Source organism: Triticum urartu, chromosome 1 (genome assembly GCF_003073215.2).
Source record: "Triticum urartu cultivar G1812 chromosome 1, Tu2.1, whole genome shotgun sequence".
NCBI lineage: Eukaryota > Viridiplantae > Streptophyta > Magnoliopsida > Poales > Poaceae > Triticum > Triticum urartu.
Window position 1 is genome coordinate 343,559,100 of NC_053022.1, and position 20,882 is coordinate 343,579,981.

The following is a 20,882-nucleotide window of genomic DNA, read 5'->3' on the forward strand; positions in this document are numbered from 1 at the left end:
CTTGGAGTTAACGATGTCATATTTGATAAGGATAGACTTTGCAGTGCTTGCAAGCAGGTAAACAGGTTGGAGGAAGACATCCCGTGAAGAACATCATGACCACAAGGAGGCCACTCGAGCTACTTCACATGGATCTTTTTGGTCCCAACGCCTACAAGAGTCTCGGTGGAAATTCTTTTGGTCTAGTTATAGTTGATGACTTTTCAAGATTTACGTGGGTGTTCTTTCTTAATGACAAGTCGCAGGTCCAGAAGATCTTCAGAAACTTCGCTAGGAAAGCCCAAAATCAGTTTGATGTGAAGATCAAGAAGGTTCGGAGTGACAATGGAACGGAGTTCAAGAACACAAATGTGGACACCTTTCTTGACGAAGAAGGGATTTCACACGAGTTCTCGGCTACGTACACACCTCAACAAAATGGAGTTGTTGAGAGGAAGAACCGGACGCTCATCGAAATGGCAAGAACGATGCTTGATGAATACAAGACGCCAAAGCACTTTTGGGCAGAAGCGGTTGAGACAGCTTGTCACGCAACAAATCGCTTATATCTTCACAAGCTACTCGGCAAGACGGCATACGAGCTCCTCACCGGTAACAAGCCTCAAGTTGGATACTTTCGAGTATTCGGCTCAAAGTGCTACATTCTTGATAAGCATCGTCGTTCAAAGTTTGCTCCTAAATCTCATGAAGGTTTTCTACTTGGTTATGGCTCAAACTCTCACACTTACCGTGTCTACAACAATTTCACCCGAAAGGTTGAAGAGACGGTAGATGTGAAGTTTGATGAATCTAATGGCTCGCAAGTAGAGCAATTGCCAATTGATGTAGGAGACAAAGACCCTTCAGAAGCAATTCAAGACTTGTCCATTGGCAAAATTCGTCCAACGGAGGTGAAGGAGAGTACTTCATCTGTCCAAGTGGAAGCTTCTACTTCACGACAAGGTGAACCAAGAATCGACACGGAAGCATCCACAAGTGGGACACATCAAAATGAAGAAAACGAGGAAATACGTCAAGACGAACATCAACAACCTCCTTCTCCACCACGACAAGAGAACGACGACGTCAACAATGAAGAAGGCCAAGAAGAAGAACAAGATGAAGAAGATGTTCAACGAAGACCCAAGCAAAAGCTCTCACGAGTTCGAGCAAGAATTGCCAAAGATCATCCCGTCGAGCAAATCCTCAATGATATACAAACCGGGAGAATCACTCGCTCAAAAACTCGTTTAGCTAACTTTTGTGAAAACTATTCATTCATCTCTAGCATTGAACCTATGAAGGTTGAAGAAGCATTGGAAGATCCAGATTGGATAAACGCTATGCATGAAGAGCTACATAATTTTGAGAGAAACCAAGTTTGGACATTGGTTGAGAAGCCCGACAACAACCACAACATCATTGGTACCAAATGGGTGTTTCGCAACAAGCAAGATGAAGATGGACAAGTGGTTCGCAACAAAGCACGTCTCGTCGCCCAAGGATACACACAAGTCAAAGGTATGGACTATGGTGAGACGTATGCTCCCGTTGCTAGACTTGAGTCCATTCGCATCTTACTTGCCTATGCTAATCACCATAATATCACCTTGTACCAAATGGACATTAAAAGTGATTTTCTAAATGGTGAAATAGAGGAGGGAGTTTATGTCAAACAACCTCCCGGCTTTATCAATCCCAAGAAACCAAATCATGTTTACAAACTTCACAAAGCTCTTTATGGTCTTAAACAAGCTCCTAGAGCATGGTACAAATGCTTGACCAAGTTCCTTACTACAAGTGGTTTTGAAATTGGTAAAATTGATTCTACTCTTTTTACTAAGAGGGTTAATGGAGAACTATTTGTATGCCAAATTTATGTTGATGATATCATATTTGGTTCAACTAACCCTCTCTTTAGTGAAAAATTTGGAAAACTAATGTCAGAGAAGTTTGAGATGTCTATGATGAGTGAACTCAAATTCTTTCTTGGGTTGCAAATCAAGCAAACTAAGGAAGGTACATTTGTCTCTCAAACAAAGTACACCAAGGACTTATTCAAGAAGTTCAATATGCAAGAATGCAAAGGTATGTCTACACCCATGCCTACTAGTGGACATAATGATTTAACCAAAGATGGTGAACCGGTTGATCAAAAGGTTTATCGCTCTATGATTGGTTCATTGTTATACCTATGTGCTTCACGTCCCGATATTATGCTAAGTGTGTGCATGTGTGCACGATATCAAGCTGCTCCTAAAGATTGTCATCTTAAGGCTGTGAAAAGGATAGTGAGATATTTAATCCATACACCAAATTTTGGCATTTGGTATCCTAAGAGGTCTTCTTTTGATCTTGTTGGCTATTCCGACTCGGATTATGCCGGAGACAAGGTTGATAGAAAGTCCACTTCGGGTACTTGTCAATTTCTTGGAAGATCTCTTGTGTCTTGGTCTTCCAAGAAACAAAACTCGGTATCCTTATCCACCGCCGAAGCGGAATACATTGCCGCTGGTTCATGTTGCGCTCAATTACTTTGGATGACCCAAACTCTTAAAGATTATGGGGTTTATGTGAAACATGTTCCACTGCTTTGTGACAATGAAAGTGCTATCAAAATTGGTCATAATCCTGTACAACATTCTCGAACTAAGCATATTGAAGTTCGTCATCATTTCATTCGAGATCATGTTGCTAAGGGTGACATCAATCTTAAGCATGTTCGCATCGACAAGCAATTAGCGGATATATTTACTAAACCACTTGATGAGAAAGTGTTTTGCAGGTTGAGAGGAGAATTGAACATCATTGATGCTTCGAACTTGGAGTAGAAACTCCATTGGATACATGCAAGACATGAGCTTATGACTAATCCATGATATATCTCTTATGATAACTATCTTATGTCTTGGATATATTTGCACCTTGCATGTTGTCTAACCCATGTAGATGCTTGGTTGAATCTAATTCCATAAGATTGCGACTCACTCATATCCTGAGCGATCTCTACATCACCAAGACTCTACACAATAGTGGTTGAAGACAAGGAAGCACAAAACCATGAAACATATCCTTTGACAAACTCTATGATTAAGCTTCATGATTGTCATTTTTGGATACACAAGTGCTCTTCCTTGCAAGAACTAACCCATGTAGGTAGATGAACTCAAACTCCAAGTGGTGCTCCCAACTCTTGATGAACTACATCAACCTTGAGCACCCACACAAGTTCAACTACATGAGCAAGAACCACATCACCACCCAAGGTATGATATTCCATCTTAGATAAGCTTTACTCCAAGACATGAGTCAAAGCAACTCAACAAGATGTGAATACATCAAGATGCTTAAACGAAAAATGGTAACCCCATTTTGAGCTTAAACGATGAGTATGACCTATGATCAAGTGTTCTAACTTGACTCCTAAGTCAATATACTCTAACATAGGTGACTATGTCACCGCCCAATTCTAGATGAAGTTCTCTTGTGTTCCTTTCTGAGTTATTGCATTTGTCCCTTGCATATTTGTTTCTTTCTTTTTCAATCAAAAAAAACTTCATCTAGAAACCTTTTACCCTTTTCTTTTTGTTTTTTGTTCTGCATATTTCTGCATCAAATTCCTTGCAAATCTTTCAGCTAATTCATTGCAAATCTTTGTGAGATCTTACTTGACTAGTGAGCTGAGGTGACAAGTGTTTTTCTCTGTGATGAACTCGGTTTCACCGAATAGCTATTTTCGGTCCAACCGAATCCCTTCGGTACTACCGAAACATGCCACTCGGTGCCACCGATTTCGCAACAGGAAAAACAGTTTGCCACATATTCTATATTTCTTCTGATCCAACTCCACTCAATGAATCTTGTCCTCTACAAGCATCACAGTTTTATTCACTGCTTTGTACTGAATCTCAAGGACCAAACCTATTCGACGGATTCCAGGAACAACCTTCTTGGAAATTGATGTCAAAGGGGGAGAGAGAGATCACATCAAAGCTTATCATTAGAAGGAGAGAGATCACATCAAAAGCTTATCACCTACAAAGGAGAAAGTACTAAGGGGGAGAGAATACTCAAGGATCCCAGATGCTTGGTGTTCAAGAGGAGAGATACCACATGTCTTTTTGGGGGAAAGACATGTTCATATGAACTCATTTGAATTTAGTTCTATTCATATCCTTCAGCTCTGATTTTCTGTTTCCTATCTTCTCCCAATATCCCATGTAAGACTCAGGGGGAGCAAGACACCTAAGGGAAAGAAATCAGTCGAATTCATTGCATATCTTTATTCTTGGGGACATGTTGAATTCAATATGGTACCTTGTACTCACTCTCTACATGTCATCCCAATCTTGGTATTCTTGTGGTTTCTTTTGTTTGCTCTGGCTAGTGGACGTACCTGTGTTATCTAACCTTGTTTGTGCAGGTTCATTCCATCCTAAGCCAACTCAAGACCACAAGGTAAGTATATGCATCAAAATCATGAGTATGAGGAGTTCTTGCTTATGTACATACTGTTTGCAAAAAGGACTCATGAGCATGAAGGTATTTTCCTTGATAATCTTTTGCTCTGATGCATATGGCCAAGATACATGTAACACTTTGCCTACTCTGTCATGGTTATGCTCTCACATGCCTCTCTATTTCATATTTACATGAGTGCATACATGTAGGGGGAGCCTATGCTTGTTACATGTCCTTCCAAAGCTTTACTTGTCGTTCTTTATATATTTATCTAAAGCTTTGATGTATGTTGCCATCAATTACCAAAAAGGGGGAGATTGAAAGCACAAGTGCTCCCCAGGTGGTTTTGATAATTGATGACAACATATCTCTTGTTGGACTAACATTTCAATCTAGCATGTTTCAAATAAGTTCAACAATGGAGTGGCATGGACTAAAGGTTGTGGGAACTCCTTCAAGATGCTAGGGACAAAGGATTGGCTAAAGCTTCAAGCTCAAGACTCCTCATTTTACATTTTAGTGATCCAAGATCACATTGAGTCTTTAGGAAAAGCCAATACTATTAAGGAGGGATGAGGTGTTGCTTAATGAGCCTCTTGCTTCATGTGCTTAGTGATATGCTCCAAAACCCTCAGCTACTTTCCCACTTCCACATATGACCTCAACCCTAAGCCAAACTCGGTCCTACCGATTTTTCCTATCCGGCCGCCACCGAGTTTCACTTGTCATTAGCCACTGCCAAACCCTAGCAATTCGGTCCTACCGATAGGGATCTCGGTCTCACCGAGATGGGATTGCAAACTCTCTGTTTCCCTTTCGTAACTTTTCGTTCTCACCGAAAGAGCGAATCGGTCCCACCGAGATTGCAATGTAAACTCAGTGTTTCCCCTTTGTAACTTTTCGGTCTCACCGAGTTCCACTCGGTCTCACCGAAAGAGCAAACCGGTCCCACCGAGTTTGCCTGACCAACTCTCTGGTTATCTAATTACCAAATTCGGTCTCACTGAGTTTGTGTAATTGGTCTCACCGAGATTACGTTATGCCCAAACCCTAACCATATCGGTCCTACCGAGTTGCATGTCAGTCCCACGAAAATCTCTAACGGTTACTAGGTTTACCTTTTCGGTCCGACCGAGTTTGTTGATTCGGTCCCACCGAGATTGGAAAACTATGTGTAACGGTTGGATTTTGTGTGGAGGCTATATATACCCCTCCACCTCCTCTTCATTCGAAGAGAGAGCCATCAGAACACATACACCATTCCAACTCGTATGTTCTGAGAGAGAACCACCTACTCATGTGTTGAGACTAAGATATTCCATTCCTACCATATGTATCTTGATCTCTAGCCTTTCCCAAGTTGCTTTCCACTCAAATCTTCTTTCCACCAAATCCAAATCCTATGAGAGAGAGTTGAGTGTTGGGGAGACTATCATTTGAAGCACAAGAGCAAGGAGTTCATTACCTACACACCATTTGTTACTTCTTGGAGAGTGGTGTCTCCTAGATTGGCTAGGTGTCACTTGGGAGCCTCCGACAAGATTGTGGAGTTGAACCAAGGAGTTTGTAAGGGCAAGGAGATCGCCTACTTCGTGAAGATCTACCGCTAGTGAGGCAAGTCCTGTGTGGGTGATGGCCATGGTGGGATAGACAAGGTTGCTTCTTCGTGGACCCTTTGTGGGTGGTTGCTTCTTCGTGGACCCTTCGTGGGTGGAGCCCTGTGTGGACTCGCGCAACCGTTACCCTTGGGTGGAGCCCTGTGTGGACTCGCGCAACCGTTACCCTTCGTGGGTTGAAGTCTCCATCAACGTGGATGTAGGATAGCACCACCTATCCGAACCACGGAAAAAACATCCGTGTCTCCAATTGCGTTTGAATTCTCCAAACCCTTCTCTTTACATTCTCGCAAGTTGCATGCTTTACATTCCGCTGCTCATATACTCTCTGCATGCTTGCTTGATATGTATTGTGTGTGTTGAAATTGTGCCTAAACTCCACTTAAACCGAAAAAGCTTAAAAATTGCAACTTGAGCATTATGTGTCTAATCACCCCCCCCCTCTAGACACATCTACTTCTAGATCCTACACTTTGGCGTCCCATCAGGAAAACTTCTCGAGTTCTTTGTGTCGCAGCGTGGGATCGAGGCAAACCCAGACAAGATCAAGGCTATTGAGCAGATTGAGGCACCCAAGTGGATCAAGGATGTGCGCCGGCTCACTGGCTGCGTTGCCGCCATGAGCAGGTTCATCTCCAAGTCCGCTGAACGTGCATGCCCTTCCCCATTTCAAAATCTTGAAGAAGGCAGGCCCAATGGAGTGGACCCCAGAGGCCGAGGCGGCGTTGCAGGATCTGAAGAAATACCTTTCCTCCACGCCAATACTAGTTGCGCCTAAACCACAAGAGATGTTGCTGCTATATCTGGCGGCAACGAATCAAGTGGTCAACGCCGCACTAGTGGCATGGAGAGAGGTCGACGAAGAGGCAGTGGCCACGGCAGGACTGACGGATGGCAAGTCAGGGATTCCCCCGGCAGGGCCTGGTGCCGGCAAGGCAAGGCCCCCGACAGAATCTGATGCCATCGGGGCAGGGCCTGCGCAGCCAAGTGAAGTGGTGCAGAAGAAGATGATGCAGCACCCAGTTTACTTTGTCAGCTCCCTCTTGCAGGGGGCCAGGTCAAGGTACTCCGATGTGCAGAAATTGCTCTTCGGCCTCCTTATGGCCTCGAGGAAGCTGCGTCATTACTTCCAAGCCCACGAGATTACTGTCGTCACCCACCTCCCGTTGCAACGGATACCGCACAACCCAGATGCGACCGAAAGGATTGTGGAGTGGGCCTTGGAGTTGTCAAGCTTTGGGTTGAAGTTTGAAAGTACTTCGACAATCCAGAGCAGAGTCTTGGCGGAGTTCATTGCAGAATGGACCTCAACGCCCGACGAGGAAATCCAGGAGACCGCTCTTCCCAGCAAGGAGGCAAGTCGCGACTGGATCATGTACTTTGATGGGGCTTTCTCGCTGCAAGGCGCCGGTGCCCGTGTGCTGCTTGTCGCACCCACCGGAGAGCACCTCAAGTATGTGATCCAGATGCACTTTCCCAGGGAGATGTCCACAAACAACCCAGCTGAGTACGAGGGGCTGATCGCCGGTCTCAGGATCGCGGCAGACCTTGGGGTGAAGAAGCTCATCGTCAGGGGTGATTCGCAGCTTGTCGTCAGACAGGTCAACGAAGATTACCAGAGCCCGTTGATGGAGGCCCACGTAGATGAGGTGAGGAAGCTGGAGGAGCGCTTCGATGATATTCAAGCGGAGCACGTTCCCCGAGCGGAGAATGACATCGCTGACTACCTGTCAAAGCGCGTTGCATTCAAGTTACCTATGGAACCAGGTACCTTTTTGCTTCGGCTAACTCAACCATCCGTGAAACCGTCAACGGAGCAGAACAAGTGGAGGAAATTGGGCCCCGGCAAGTACTTTCCCGCTGAGCCCCCAGGGGCCGCCGTCGAGAGTGTTTCCACGGATTCCGATCCTGCCAAGGGGCAGCTGGCTCCGACAGGGCGCCAAGCCCTGGCCGTAGAGACGGCCGACCCATGGCGGAAGAAATGCCTTTGGTCCTTGCCGTCAAGCCCCAGGCTCCGGCATGGGCACAACATACCGTCCGCTTCCTCCAGACAAGGAAACTTCCTGAAGAGCAGGAAGAAGCAGAAAAAGTAGCCCGTCGGTCTGCCTTGTACCAGTTCATCGATGATGTCCTATACAGAAAAAGATCGAACGGTGTGAAATTAAAGTGCATCCCTCGAGAGGAAGGACTAGAGCTGTTGGCAGAGATACATGGAGGCATATGTGGCTCCCACATAGGGTCAAGGGCCTTGCCTGCAAAGCATTCCGGCAAGGCTTCTTCTGGCCCACCGCCCTCCAAGATGCAACGACACTAGTAACCAGGTGTGAAGCGTGCCAGTTCCATTCAAAGAAGCTTCATCAACCAGTTCAAGCCCTTCAAACAATTCCTCTCTCCTGGTCGTTTTCGGTCTGGGGGCTCGATATACTGGGCCCTTTCCCCCGTGCTGTCAGGGGCTTTGAGTACTTATACGTTGCAATCGACAAGTTCACAAAGTGGCCGGAAGTGGAAGCAGTAAGGAAGGTGACAGCACAGTCAGCCTTCAAGTTCTTCAAGGGACTAGTCTGCCGTTTTGGTGTGCCAAATAGAGTCATCACTGACAACGGCATGCAGTTCACAAGCCACGCCTTCATGCAGTACACCCAAGACTTCGGCAGCAAGGTCTGTTTTGCTTCCGTGGCACACCCACGGAGCAATGGCCAGGCGGAGAGGGCAAATGCTGAAGTACTGCGGGGCCTAAGAACAAAGACTTTTGACAAGATGCACAAAAGTGGAAGGCGCTGGATTGATGAGTTGCCGGCGGTTCTTTGGTCGATCAGGACGATGCCAAATCGAGCCACCGGCCAGACACCTTTTGCCCTGGTATACGGGGCAGAAGCAGTTCTCCCCATGGAACTCATATACGGGTCACCTCGAGTGCTCGCTTATGATGAGCTTGAGCAAGAGCGATTGTGGCAAGATGACGCAACGCTCCTTGAGGAAGATCGTCTTCGGGCGGCTATGAGAGCGGCATGCTACCAGCAAGCCTTGCGCCGCTACCATAGCCACAAGGTCCATGCCCGAAGCTTTGAGGAAGGCGACCTTGTTCTTCTGCGTGTTCAGTTGGCCAAGAATTCCAACAAGTTGACGCCAAAGTGGGAAGGCCCTTATCGGGTAATACGAGTCAGCAGGCCCAGCGCAGTCCGCCTGGAGACCGAAGATGCTGTCCCAGTAAGCAATTACTGGAACATCAAACATCTTCGCAAGTTTTACCCATAAGGCGCGGTTGCTGGGCCTCCCGGCGAACCACCTTTTGTGCGAGCCTTGCCGACAAGGCATGTAACCCTCTGTACAAAGCTAGGCGCAAACCCTGAGGCTAAATAAACGAAGCGCTGGCGCCCTAAGTTATAGCATGCATGCTAGGTCAAGTCTTTCCCTCGGTTAGGGTTGATAGTGCTTAGCAGCGACTAACCCCTAGCCTAGAGGTCGAGCGGGCGTCTCTTTGTTCTCTTTGGATCCTAGGGCACGCGGACACTTCTGCTGAGCTGCTTGGGAAAAAGAGAACGAACCGGCACTCTGGCCCCGACAAGCCAAGACCGCCGGGGGCAGAAGATACAAGGATCCAACCACGGCAAGCCAAGGTTGCCGGGGGCAGCGGATTCAGATAAGTCTTTCATCCCCCTGTTATGCATTTCCGTATAGAACTGGGACACGTGAAACCTCATTTATGTCCTTGAAACCACCGTGCTCCCCCTTTCTTGTACCCAAGAGTTACCTCCTGGGTCAAAATTTGGTAGTAGTCGCGGTGGCGAGGAGATGAACGAGGGTCCTGATACGTCTCCAACGTATCTACTTTTCCAAACACTTTTGCCCTTGTTTTGGACTCTAACTTGCATGATTTGAATGGAACTAACCCGGACTGACGCTGTTTTCAGCAGAATTACCATGGTGTTATTTATGTGCAGGAGCAAACGTTCTCGGAATGACCTGAAACTTCACGGAGCCACTTTTCAGAAAATAAGAAAAATACCTGTCAAAGATGAAGGCTAGGGGGCCCACCACATTGCCACGAGGGTGGGGGGCGCGTCTGCCCCCCTAGGGCGTGCCCCCTACCTCGTGGGCCCCCTGTTGCCTCTCCGACTCCAACTCCACCTCCATATATTTAGTTTTGATGAGAAAAAAATAAGAGAAAATACATCATCGCATTTTACGATGCGGAGCCGCCACCAAGCCCTAAAACCTCTCGGGAGGGCTGATCTAGAGTCTGTTCGGGGCTCCGGAGAGGGGAATCCATCGCCATCATCATCATCAACCATCCTCCATCACCAATTTCATGATGCTCACCGCCGTGCGTGAGTAATTCCATCGTAGGCTTGCTGGACGGTGATGGGTTGGATGGGATCTATCATGTAATCGAGTTAGTTTTGTTAGGGTTTGATCCCTAGTGTCCACTATGTTTTGAGATTGATGTTGCTATGACTTTGCTATGCTTAATGCTTGTCACTAGGGCCCGAGTGCCATGATTTCAGATCTGAACCTATTATGTTTTCATCAATATATGAGTGTTCTTGATCCTATCTTGCAAGTCTATAGTCACCTATTATGTGTTATGATCCATTAACCACGAAGTGACAATAATCGGGATACTTACCGGCGATGACCGTAGTTTGAGTAGTTCATGTATTCACTATGTGTTAATGCTTTGTTCCGGTACTCTATTAAAAGGAGGCCTTTATATCCCTTAGTTTCCGTAAGGACCCCGCTGCCACGGGAGGGTAGGACAAAAGATGTCATGCAAGTTCTTTTCCATAAGCACGTATGACTATGTTCGGAATACATGCCTACATTATATCAATGAACTGGAGCTAGTTCTGTGTCACCCTAGGTTATGGCTGTTACATGATGAACCGCATCCGGCATAATTCTCCATCACTGATCCATTGCCTACAAGCTTTCCATATATTGTTCTCCGCTTATTTACTTTTCCGTTGCTATTGCTATCATCACTACAAAATACCAAAAACATTACTTTTACTACTGTTACCTTTTGCTACCTTTACCACTACTATCATATTACTTTGCTACTAAACACTTTGCTGCAGATATTAAGTTTCCAGGTGTGGTTGAATTGACAACTCAGCTGCTAATACTTGAGAATATTCTTTGGCTCCCCTTATGTCGAATCAATAAATTTGGGTTGAATACTCTACCCTCGAAAACTGTTGCGATCCCCTATACTTGTGGGTTATCAAGACTATTTTCTGGGTCCGTTGCCGGGGAGCATAGCTCTATTCTTTGAGTCACTTGGGATATATATATATATATATATATATATATATATATATATATATCTGCTTATCATTATGAAGAACTTGAGAGATCCAAAAACCAAGATCTATCCCTCAACTACGAGGGGAGGTAAGGAACTGCCATCTAGCTCTGCACTTGATTCACCTTCTGTTATGAGTAAGTTTGTGACACCTACACCTGCTTCTGCTATTCATTCTGATATGTCGCATGTTATTGATGATGCCACTTCTGCTATGCATGATACTTATGATGAAACTACCTCTATGCCTGATACTACTGTGCCACTTAGTGATTTCCTTGATGAACAACTTGCTAGGGCTAGAGAGATTGAAAATATTGAATCTAATGATACTGATGAAAGTGACGATGAAGAATCACTTGTTATTCCTAAGGGTTATGTTTTTGATCAAGAAGCTTCTTTAGCTATTTTAGCGTGCCAAAATAGAACTGAACTCAAAAGATTATTAGCTAAATGGAGTAAGCAATCTTTAAATGCTAGAATGAAACCTGACCTTGCTTTTGCTACTTCACCTATCTTTGTTACTAATAAGGATTATGAATTCTCTGTTGATCCTGATATAATTACTTTAGTTGAATCTGATCCTTTTCATGGTTATGAATTTGAAACTGTTGTGGCACATCTTACTAAATTGAATGATATAGCTACCCTGTTCACTAAAGATGAGAGAACTCATTACTTTTACATCCTTAAAATATTTCCGTTCTCATTAAAGGGTGATGCTAAGATATGGTTTAATTCTCTTGATCCTGGTTGTGTGCGTAGTCCCCAGGATATGATTTATTACTTCTTTGCTAAGTATTTCCCTGCTCATAAGAAACAAGCTGCTTTAAGGGATATATATAATTTTGTGCAAATTGAAGAAGAGAGTCTCCCACAAGCTTGGGGGAGGCTTCTCCAATTACTTAATGCTTTGCCTGATCATCCTCTTAAGAAAAATGAAATACTTGATATCTTTTATAATGGACTAACCGATGCCTCCAGAGATTACCTGGATAGTTGTGCTAGTTCTATTTTCAGGGAAAGAACACCAGATGAAGCTGAAATTCTATTGAACAATATGTTGACAAATGAAAATAATGGGACACCTCCAGAGCCAATTCCTGAGCCTATTCCTAAACCAACTCCGAAGAAGAGGGGTATTCTATTTCTCAGTCCTGAAGATATGCAAGAGGCAAAGAAATCTATGAAAGAAAAAGGTATTAAAGCTGAAGACGTTAAGAATTTACCTCCAATTGAAGAAATACACGGTCTTAATTTACCGCCAGTTGAAGAAACATATAATGTTAATCCATTACCTATTGAAGAAACTCATGGTCTTGATAACCCGACATAGGTAGTAAAGGTAAATTCTCTCTATAGATATGATAAAGCTCAAATCCCATTTACTAAATTTGCTAGCCCATGCTTAGATGAGTTTGATAAATTTATGGCTAAGCAAGAAGATTTTAATGCTTATTTTGGTAGACATTTGAAATACAATTCAAATATGCTTGAACACTTGGGTGATTATATGGCTAATGTCAAAGGTGAACTTAAACTTATTAGTAAACATGCTTCTATGGTTACCACTCAAGTAGAACAAGTACTTCAAGCTCAAAATGATTTGCTCAATGAATTGAATAGTAAGGATAATGATTACGATGTTAGAGTGGCTACTAGAACTGGTAGAATGACTCAGGAACCTTTGTATCCTGAAGGCCACCCTAAGAGAATTAAGCAAGATTCTCAGAGAAATAATATAGATGCACCTATTTCTTCTAAAAAGAAGAAAAAGAAAAATGCTAGGACTTTGCATGCTTCTAGTGATCCTATTGTTGAAACACCTGAGAATCCAAATGATATTTCTATTTCTGATGCTGAAACACAATCTGGTAATGAACCCGAAACTGGTGATAATGGTAATAATAATGTTCATGATGATGCTCAACCTAGTAATAACAATGACATAGAAATTGAACCTGCTGTTGATCTTGATAACCCACAATCAAAGAATCAACGTTATGATAAGAAATATTTTGTTGCTAGGAAACATGGTAAAGAAAGAGAACCATGGGTTCAGAAACCCATGCCTTTTCCTCCCAAACCATCCAAGAAAAAGGATGATGAGGATTTTGAGCGCTTTGCTGAAATGATTAGACCTATCTTTTTGCGTATGCGATTAACTGATATGCTCAAAACCAATCCTTATGCTAAGTACATTAAAGATATCATTACAAATAAAAGAAAGATACCGGAAGCTGAAATTTCCACCATGCTTGCTAATTATACTTTTAAGGGTGGAATACCAAAGAAACTTGGAGATCCCGGTGTACCCACTATACCATGCTCTATTAAAAGAAACTATGTTAAAACTGCTTTATGTGATCTTGGAGCCGGTGTAAGTGTTATGTCTCTCTCTTTATATCGTAGACTTGATTTGAATAAGTTGACACCCACTGAAATATCTTTGCAAATGGCTGATAAATAAACTGCTATACCTGTCGGTATTTGTGAGGATGTGCCTGTTGTAGTTGCAAATGTTACTATTTTAACAGATTTTGTTATTCTTGATATCCCCGAGGACGATAGTATGTCTATTATTCTTGGAAGACCCTTTTTGAATACTGCAGGGGCTGTTATTGATTGCACTAAAGGCAATGTCACTTTTCATGTTAATGGCAATGAGCATATGGTACACTTTCCGAGGAAACAACCTCAAGTCCACAGTATCAATTCTATTGGAAAAATTCCATCGATTATATTTGGAGGTTTTGAATTTCCTCTTCCTACTGTCAAGAAGAAATATGATATTCTTATTATTGGGGATGTGCATATCCCCGTTGAGGTAACATAGTGTTATTCGAAATTTCTCCGGTTCCATGTTATTCAGAATGAGTTCGTTAATAAGACTTGATCAACCTTGTTAGAGGATTCCTTTTGATGATCATGAGATGGATGAAACTAGAAGGCACAACCTTCTGTACCCCACTTTTACTTTCTGTTATTTATATTAAATAAAAAATATATATTTTTCTGTCTGCTATCTGATTATCTGTGCAATATAAAAATACCTCAAAAATAAAAGTTCTCCAAATGCCCTGAAATTTAAATATGATTTTTTCTAGAATATTTGAGGATTTATGGAACTGAGAACACACCAGGGGGGTCAACCACCTTGCCACGAGGGTGGAGGGTGCACCCACCCCTCTAGGGCGCGCCCCCTGCCTCGTGGGCCCACAGTGGCCCTCCTCCACTTATTCCTGCACCCACATACTTCATCTTCTTCCCACAAACATGAATAGCCAGCTCAAACCCGAGTCCAAGCTCACTTTGCTGCCATTTTCGATCTCCTTGCTCAAAGCACCTCTCACAAAACTGCTTGGGGAGATTGTTCCTTGGTATGTGACTCCTCCATTGGTCCAATTAGTTTTTGTTCTAGTGCTTTATTCATTGCAAATTTTTGTTTCTTAGGTGACTCTGTTCTTGAGCTTGCATGTCAAATTTATATGGTCAAAAGTAGTTTTGATGCATGATATAAGCCCTAGGCACTTGTAGGAGTAGTTGCTATCAATATTATTGAGTTTGGTTTACTTTTATTTTGAAGTTACTAAAAATTTTCAGATTTTTTCAAAGGAAGAAATATGCTTAGGAAAATGTTCCAAGGTGGTTCTTCAAGGAAGCAAGGACCCAGGCTTGCAATGCATGATGCTGATGAAGAGCCACCAAGAGACGCTCCCGTGCGTCCTTGTGAATGGCCTTCTGAGAACTTTATGGATCGAGCGGGAATTAAGGAAGAATTTAACGCATATTTGCGTAACGCTGATCTTGTGAGCTTCAAGGAAGAGAAGTGCAGCCAGTATCACTATCTCACCAGTACCTTTGTGAGGAGGTTTGAATTTTCAACTTCACGTAATTCTCCAACTATCCTGTTTGATCTTTATGATAAATCTTACACTATGGACTTAGAAGATTTTACCACTGCTTGCAAACTTCCACAATGGGGTAGTATAAGGGATCCTCGCAAATCTGAATTTAGAGATTTTCTTGCTAGAATAACTATGGGAGAATCTAGAGATATTACACAAGCTACCATAGGGTGCATTCACTTTCCTGCTATACATTATTTTGCTCTCTTCATAGGTAGATGCATTAATGGTAAAGATGAGGCATGTCACATGTATGTCCCCGATCTCAGTATTCTTAGGAGTGCTGTGTTAGGAGACAAATCATATAATTTGGGAGCCATTGTTGCACGTAGGTTGCATCTTAATAGACGTAATGGAGATTTCTTTGGTGGAATTTATGCAACCCGCATAGCTAATTTTCTTGGTATAGCCATACGCGAAGATGATATTGAATTACCTCCTGCTTATCTAGATTTTAATGCTATGGTTCACCACCAGTTTGTCGAGAGGAACGAATCACCTCTCCAGTATCGACTAATCTTTGACAGACACTGTGTTGTCCGTATTACTCTCCCTGCTCCTGCCTTCTTTGATTATCAGGCAAGAGGAGGATATACTATTACCAGAGAGGAGGCAGATGAGTACGAGAGGAGAGAGGAGGCCGCTCGTCGCCACACTGCAGCTTAGCAGGCGATAGCTGCTACATCGCAGTACGACCCCAACTACTATTATGGATATCCGCCAGGCCAGCCGTGGCCATAGACCAACTTAGGCCAAAAGCCTAAGCTTGGGGGAGTACGTATTTCCCACCGACATTACATTTATGTTCACACACTCATTGCTAGATGTCGGTGCTCATACTTTTTCATTGTATCATCCATGCTAGTTTATTTTCCTTTTTATGCTTTCTTCTTGTGTGTTTAATAAACCTTAAGAAAAACCAAAAAAAATTAGTTGTAACTTTTAATCAGTTTACCTTCCATGCTTGTAGTAGTAATTAAAAAGAAAACCCAAAAATATTTCCTATTCTTCTTTTGCTTGTTGGGAGCTTTCCCATATAAATAGTTTAATTTTTTTTCTTTTCTTTGGGGGTCGATAGGAGAAGACCATAATTAAATTGTTGAAGTGGCTCTTAGATGCATTATTGTTGATCTGACAAAAGAGCCCGTATTGCCTTGTCTTCTCATGTTTATTGAATGCTTGCAGATTCCAGCTTAGTCCAATGCACGTGCACTATTATTATTATTCACACTATTCGGTCATGCAAGTGAAAGGCAATTATGACGATATATGATGGACTGGCTGAGATGAGAAAAGCTGGTATGAACTCGACCTCTTTTGTTTTTGTAAATATGATTAGTTCATCATTCCTGATTCAGCCTATTATGAATAAACATGTTTGCAATGACAACTAGAGATCATAGTTTCTTATGCCATGCTTGATTAGCTATGTGTTATAATGGTTTACCTTGTGTGCCAACATGCTATTAAAATGGTTATGATGTGGTATGATAGGGTGGTATCCTCCTCTGAATGATTTAAGTGACTTGACTTGGCGCATGTTCACGCATGTAGTTGAAACAAAATCAACATAGACTTCACGATATTTATGTTCATGGTGGATTATATCCTACTCATGCTTGCATTCGGTGTTGATTAATTTTAATGCATGTTCATGACTGTTGTCGCTCTCTAGCTGGTCGCTTCCCAGTCTTTTGCTAGCCTTCACTTGTACCAAGCGGGAATACTGCTTGTGCATCCAAACTCCTTAAACCCCAAAGTTATTCCACGTGAGTCCACTATACCTACCTATATACGGTATCTACCTGCCGTTCCAAGTAAATTTGTATGTGCCAAACTCTAAACCTTCAAATAAATATCCTTTTTTGTATGCTCGAATAGCTCATGTATCAACTAGGGCTGTCTGTATATTCCATGTTAGGCGGGTTATTCTCAAGAGGAGTGGACTCCGCTCCTCACTCACGAGATAAATGGCTGGTCACCGGGATGCCCAGTCCCATGCTTTATGCAAACAAAACTCCCCCTGGGACTCTTGTTAGTTGGAGGCACTCATTGTTTCGAGCATGCCATGGATTGATGCTTGTTGGTGGAAGGGGGAGTATAAACTTTACCATTCTATTTGGGAACCGCCTATAATGTGTGTAGCATGGAAGATATCGCCATCTCTTGGTTGTTATGTTGACAATGAAAGTATACCGCTCAAAATATTATTCACCTCTGTTTCAGAACCGAGCTCTGGCACCTCTACAAATCCCTGTTTCCCTCTGCGAAGGGCCTATCTATTTACTTTTATGCTGAGTCACCACCCTCTTATTAAAAAGCACCAGTTGGAGAGCACCACTGTCATTTGCATTCATTATTGTTAGTTTACATTGAGTATGACTTGACTGGATCTCTTTTACCATGAATTACAATGTCTAGTCAGTCCTTGGTCTTTAAAGGTGCTCTGCATTTATGTTTTGCGGTCTCAGAAAGGGCTAGCGAGATACCACCTTGTTATATCATATTATGATTGTTTTGAGAAAGTGTTGTCATCCGAGATTTATTATTATGCCTTGCTAGTTGATTATACCATTGATATGAGTAAACTTGAGACCTATGCGTTATTGTGAATGTGGTTAGTTATAATCTTTGCTGAAAACTTGAATGCTGGCTTTACATATTTACAACAACAAGAGCAAACAGAGTTTGTAAAAGTTTTTCTTTATCACTTTTAGTTTTTCAACTGAATTGCTTGAGGACAAGCAAAGGTTTAAGCTTGGGGGAGTTGGTACGTCTCCAACGTATCTACTTTTCCAAACGCTTTTGCCCTTGTTTTGGACTCTAACTTGCATGATTTGAATGGAACTAACCCGGACGGACACTGTTTTTAGCAGAATTACCATGGTGTTATTTATGTGCAGGAGCAAACGTTCTCGGAATGACCTGAAACTTCACGGAGCCACTTTTCAGAAAATAAGAAAAATACCTGCCAAAGATGAAGGCCAGGGGGCCCACCACCTTGCCACGAGAGTGGGGGGCGCGCCTGCCCCCCTAGGGCGCGCCCCTACCTCGTGGGCCCCTGTTGCCTCTCCGACTCCAACTCCACCTCCATATATTGAGTTTCGATGAGAAAAAAATAAGAGAGAAGAAATCATCGCGTTTTACGATACGGAGCCTCTGCCAAGCCCTAAAACCTCTCGGGAGGGCTGATCTGGAGTCTGTTCGGGGCTCCGGAGAGGGGAATCCGTCGCCATCGTCATCATCAACCATCCTCCATCACCAATTTCATGATGCTCACCGCCGTGCGTGAGTAATACCATCGTAGGCTTGCTGGACGGTGATGGGTTGGATGGGATCTATCATGTAATCTAGTTAGTTTTGTTAGGGTTTGATCCCTAGTGTCCACTATGTTTTGAGATTGATGTTGCTATGACTTTGCTATGCTTAATGCTTGTCACTAGGGCCCGATTGCCATGATTTCAGATCTGAACCTATTATGTTTTCATCAATATATGAGTGTTCTTGATCCTATCTTGCAAGTCTATAGTCACCTATTATGTGTTATGATCCATTAACCCCGAAGTGACAATAATCAGGATACTTACCGGTGATGACCGTAGTTTGAGGAGTTCATGTATTCACTATGTGTTAATGCTTTGTTCCAGTAATCTATTAAAAGGAGGCCTTTATATCCCTTAGTTTCTGTCAGGACACCGCTGCCACGGGAGGGTAGGACAAAAGATGTCATGCAAGTTCTTTTCCATAAGCATGTATGACTATGTTCGGAATACATGCCTACATTATATCAATGAACTGGAGCTAGTTCTGTGTCACCCTAGGTTATGGCTGTTACATGATGAACCGCATCCGGCATAATTCTCCATCACTGATCCATTACCTACGAGCTTTCCAAATATTGTTCTCCGCTTATTTACTTTTCCGTTGCTATTGCTATCATCACTACAAAATACCAAAAACATTACTTTTACTACTGTTACCTTTTACTACCTTTACCACTACTATCATATTACTTTGCTACTAAACACTTTGCTGTAGATATTAAGTTTCCAGGTGTGGTTGAATTGACAACTCAGCTGCTAATACTTGAGAATATTCTTTGGCTCCCCTTGTGTCGAATCAATAAATTTGGGTTGAATACTCTACCCTCGAAAACTGTTGCGATCCCCTATACTTGTGGGTTATCAGGGCCTAACTCTACTTCGCCCCTGCCTCCACCGAGAGCGCGAGAATGGTTGACCGAAGTGGGGAGATGGCAAGGCCTGTTGCCGGGCGACATGTTTATATTAAAAATAACAAGGATTCATCCTTGGCATGGGCCTCGCTCACGCACAAAGAACCCAGCAAGCACCCTTTTTCATTAAAAACATCCCATACAGGTACAGTTCATACGGAATTAAAAACATGAGCAAGGGGATAACAAGTCTTAAAATAAACAAGTGCCCGCAGGCTTACAAACTAAACAAAGATAAGATGCCCGTAATCCCTTTCTTGTCCCTCTCCTCAGAAGGTGGAACAAGAGGGCAGGAGGGCGAAAAGAGCGCCCAGGGGAGGTGTGAGGAGCAGAAGGCACCAAGATAATGTCCCGGTGCCGGGAGGGGAGCTAGAAGATGAGGCAGCGGGCTGGCAATACGTGACAAAGGCATCGGTGCCCGCGTACTCCGAGTTGACGGCCGCCACCCGCCTTCTTCACCCTCTCCGGCCCTCATACGACAGCCGCCCAAGGAGATGACAGGGAGCGCCCCGATGGAGAGCTTGGCGAGGATGGCCCTTGGCAAGGCGCGTGGCCGAGGGAGGGGCGGCGCGGTCAGTCGAAGTCAGAGTCGGCATCCTGCCGCTCGATTCCCTCGCCCTCGCTAGCGTTGTCCTCCTCGTCACTCCCGCTTGAGGAGGAATCTTCATCGTCGGAGGAGCTCTCCACGCAGCACTTCAGGCGAGTTCCGAGATCTCCGAAGACCTTGACGGAGAGCAGGCTGCCCTCCGTTAACTTGAAGTAGAGGACAAGCTCCGCCGTCAGGCTGTGGTTGCGTGTGAACGTCTTCCATCCGTGGCGGAGATACATGACGTGAGGGGCAGGGAAATTGACGTCGACCCACGTGCCGCCGTTCCCGCAGCCCTTCATGTGCAACCAGAGGTTCTGGGGTGGATCGAGCTCCATCTCCTGAGCAAAGGCAGTAGGGAGACGGAGGCGGCGACGCGGTGGCCGGCGCAGCCTGATGAAGAATTCACGGGGCTGGTCCCTGATGTGGTGCTCTATCGGGGAGGCATCGCTGGCAGAGGCGAGGCCGATGCGCCGCCCTGTCCTCCTCTCCCCCGAGCGCCACGACGACCTCGACCTCGCCCCCTCCCCCTTCCTCTCGTGGCCGGTTCCGCCGCCACGAGCTCTTGGGAAGGAGGAACGTGCTGGCGAGCAGCGACCCCTCGCCGCCACCATCGAAGGGCCAGCGCTTCCTCTCGCCATGGAGGATGGAAGGAAGAAGCAGAGGTGGAAGGAGAAGGATGATGGAAGAATGTGGAATGCCGCCCTCCCTCCCCTCCTTAGAAAGGGGCGGATTCGGGGCTCGGCCGCCCCACTCGACCAATCCGGTCATCGGGGGCGCAGGGAATCAGGAC